The sequence below is a fragment of the Pteropus alecto genome, unplaced genomic scaffold (genome assembly GCF_000325575.1).
Source record: "Pteropus alecto unplaced genomic scaffold, ASM32557v1 scaffold38, whole genome shotgun sequence".
Lineage (NCBI taxonomy): Eukaryota > Metazoa > Chordata > Mammalia > Chiroptera > Pteropodidae > Pteropus > Pteropus alecto.
In genome coordinates this window covers 10,705,912-10,710,223 of record NW_006442512.1, presented here as the reverse complement: position 1 = coordinate 10,710,223, position 4,312 = coordinate 10,705,912, and the positions used below count along the sequence as shown (strand labels likewise).

General features: G+C 32.5%; 1 pseudogene; it reads right to left on the bottom strand.

The window, feature by feature from the left end:
* Positions 1-2,646: 2,646 nt before the first annotated feature.
* Positions 2,647-4,312, bottom strand: part of LOC102898794 — a 6,465-nt pseudogene continuing 4,799 nt past the window's right edge.

Genomic DNA, 4,312 nt, shown 5'->3' with positions numbered 1-4,312 from the left:
TGTATGTGCAGGTTTTCCCAACACATCTATAGGATTAGAATTGATTAAATAAGAATAATTGAATGAATTAGTGTAATTTATTATTTTCATTTTACCGATAAGTTAATTTATTCAAATGAATCATGTGAAAAACATTAGCTATATAAATTTTATGGTACTTTGCTAATAAAATTATACCTTTAATTTGTAATATATACTATTATTAGAAGGATGTTATTATAAGCTACTTTTCTATAATAATTATAAAAATAACTAATTTTGGAATAATTGATTTAATATTTGACATTTTGACCACAGAAAATAATAAAAATACATTATAATTTACATAATTTTTTAGAGTTGTATGATAGTGGAATCAGTAAGACTTTCAAGAATAAACATACACTGCTTTAAGATAAAATTCTGTAGGAGAAAATGGAAGTAGTAATTTAAGGGAAAGAAAGAAAGAAAGTAAATGGTTCTGGCTGTTACAAAAGAACTAGTTCATGAAAAAAATTAGTTGGGTATTATAGGAAAACTAACCCTTCTAAGGAATGTTAAAGAATGCAACTAATTTTATATTTTAGATACATTGTCAGGAACAAATTGTAAGAGGTTCTGATAAAGAATTATGAACAGAATGTCAGAAAATGCCTGATAAAGAATTATGAAAAACAGGATATTAGAGTAAGCTTACTGTAACTACAAATGCAAATTGAATATCTGCTGCCTACTTATTAAAAGTGGAAGATATATATATGTATATACAAAACAACTGTAGCTTTGACTCCATCTAAATAGAACAGAAAATCTACTAAACTCTGTAGTCATTTGCTGACCCTACATAAATTCAGTGTATCTGTGGTGCCAAAAAGGAAAACAAAAAACAAAACAAAATAAAATCTCAGATAATCCTATATTTTTAAATTGGCATGGTTCTTTAGGTCTTGATTTATTTTCTTCTACAAAAATATTATATACTAAAATAATTAGATACTATTGGGTATCCTTAAAATGAATATGACACTATCCATTTTTGTAGTATGCCAAAAGTAAAGCCTTTGCAACTATTTTAAACTATAATAAAAATATGCTATTAATGTAAAAATGTGTTAAGTGGAGGGTATTTAAAAATTCTTTAATGGATTATGAAAGCAAAAATAGTTTGAAAATCCCTTATTGTATTCCAATAGTCATATAAATGCTGCATAAAAATTAAAAATGTTCTCAGAAAAACTTTTTAAATAGTAAATAATAAAAAAAGTTGAAATGTTTAAAGAAAATTATAGGTAGATTTTATAATTATAATATTTTATTGATATAACTGATTGATAGGATTTTGGATTTTATTTTATTTTATTTTGAATTTTGGATTTTAAATAGCTGAAAGCTTGTTGCAGAAAAGATTCTCATACACTGAAGTTAGAGTACATAATATTGAAGAAAATATATAGGATTTAGACACACTAGAGAAAGTTAAAATACTTTACTACCTTCTACCTGTTTAATATTAAACACATTTCTTACCTGTTTAAACTCCAGTTTATTACATTTATAATAAAAATAAAAAGTTTTTTTGTTCAAAGAATTTTAATAATATTGTTTGTTTTTGTTCTTTTATACTGATCTTAAAGTTTTCTTAAAATAGTGTATTACTAAAAATTATTTTTATAATAGAACATATATTAACATTTTTTCCTGACATCATTGGTTCTTTATTTAAAAGTACAGATAGTATTTGAAATGAAATAAAATCTCAGAGGCTCAAATACATCCAATAAATTGATATAGCAGTGACATGCATCCACGGGTGAGTGTAGCTGTTTAAAGGCCTATCTTGTTTTCCTAGGCAAAACAAATGTGTGCCTCCTTCATATTGAAGCAATTAAGGATAATTATATTGTTCTTTTTTGCAAAAATTAGCACTTTTCAATATTGTAGCAAAAAGATGATGTGATGATAAAGTGTGGTTAGAGAGGAGTTTCCTCATAAAATTTCTGAACAAAATTTGCATCATCTCTTCTGGTAGTCCCTTGTCTATTATAAAAAAAGATTTCCTCCACAAGCTTCTATGTTGCTTCTTCTGTTTTCCTCTTACCATTAAACTCAGAGCTTCTGAAAACTAAAGATTACTCATTCTGGTCTCAGCAATAAATAAACAAACAGAACACTCTTATTCGAAAGCCTTGTTGCAAATAAACAGAGATTATTGACTTATGAGAAACTCTTACTGAGGAAGAATTATCAGAATACCTTTGTCAAGTGGGAGTAACTATTTGATATAACTAGCCCATTTTGGAAACAAAAAATTCATTAATTTCCCACACCCTCCCTTTGGCCAATTTGTTTTTCTTGTTGTCCCTCTTTGATTTCTGGTGGTTTTTATTATTATTTTTCCCCCATCAAGAAGTTAAACATTCAGTCTTTTGACTTCCTTTATTTACATATGTGTTCAGGGCCCAGATGTCACAGTTTATTAAGAGTATTCAAATTGTTAAGAATCTATGTATGAAACTGCACATTTGTTTGTCCATTTTCTGTGCTAGTTAAGAAAACTTGTGAGGAAAAAAAGTATTTAGAATTCTACACACAGTTTTATGTCATCCATAGAAATTGATGATGCCCCATTGGGAGTTTCACCATTTCTCTCTAGGCTGTTCTGAAGCTTCATGGGGTTTGGTACATTGTATCAGGATATTTTGACAATGGGGAGAGGGCATGATGAAGTATTAAACACCCATGGCTGCATAAATTAATAAAAAGTATCAGAACTAAATCATGAATTTTCTTCATTTCCACAGTTGGATTCATTTCATTAACTGGTTTCCACGGGCATCAAGGACATTTGCAGGAGGTTTCTGGAAAATCAGATATCAGGTTAAACAAAAGGGTATGTGGGTATCAGGGATCCAGGCATCATCATTCTCTGTGGGAGTTGGTGGTGCATTAGTCATCATAGTTGCAATGAGATCTGAATTCAGGAAGTTTGAAATAATAATTGATATACCTGGCTGGGCTAGGGAAGGGAGTATTGACCCCTCTGTCTTCTCTTGTGTCTATGCAGAAGATGTAGTACTGTCTTCAGAAGAACTTGCCAAAAGCTGTGTTCTCCAACCATTGTGCTTCCCACTGTTTTTTTCTTATGTTTTTCATGGCCATGACCATGATCATGTTCATGTTTATGTCCATGGGCTAGGCCATGTTTCCTTTGAGGTCCATTGCCAAGACCATGCATCCTTTGGTGTTTAAGATCATAGTCAAGTTTCCATTGATATCCATTACCATGGCCATGTTGCTGTTGATGTCCATGGCCAAGGCCATGTTGCTTTTGGAGGCCATGTTGCTTTCGAAGTTCATGGTAAAGGCCATGTTTCCTGTAGTGCCCATGGTTTTGGTCACGCTCATGTTTATGACCATGACCAAGGTCATATTTTATTTGCTTTTCATGACCCCAGACATGTGCATGAGTAGGTCCTTGTTCTTTTCCTGAATTCTGCTCTTCATCTTGTACAGATACCAGGGGCCAAGGAGTGGGCCTACAGTTGTTCCTTATTTTATTTTCCCCATGTGTACTGATCAGAAAGTAAAACCCCGGAGGCTTTTCAGCATTGAGGTCTTTCCTAGTGATCAACAGTTGACAGTAGGGTAAATTTTTTTCTCCCAAGGTACCACATAAACATCAATGCTTCAGCCTAGAATTCGTCCAAGTTTATTGGTCTCACAACTTTTAGTCAGCTCTTCATTTCTTTTCTTGGTTTCCCTGGCCAAGAACTCAATAGAAAACTTTGTTCCAGTTACCACTTGTACTGTTATCAATCTTGATAACAAGATTGATTCACAGCATCAATCTTGAAATAGAAAGTTCCATTATTCTCTGCATTAAATTTTGCAATGGAATGAGTCAGAGGCGCATCCAGTTCTGGACTGTCAACAGGTAGATCTGTGAGGCAGCCAGGGCAAATCCTGGTAGGTGGTGGTTCAAAATCCTCCCCTGGATAAAGGTCACATTTCTGTGAGAAGGGAGAAATTATTAGCCGAAGATCCATGTATGCATTATCTGTACATTCACTGATATCAGTATTAAGAAGGGACTTGCAATCTGGAATTAAGAACAGAAAATTCTCTATGGAACAATTATTTTGCACAATTGAATATGTAATTTCATAGTTCCATCTACCCACCACTTGTTTGGGGGCCTTTTTTACTTCTCTAATTGCAAAGAGGTGGGAATGATCAGTGTTGTTAAAAAGTTGAATGGGTTCCAAGTCAGGGCTGGTAGTTGATATGGGATACATGCCACCAAGGCAGTCATACTAGGATGTGCCACAGGGCC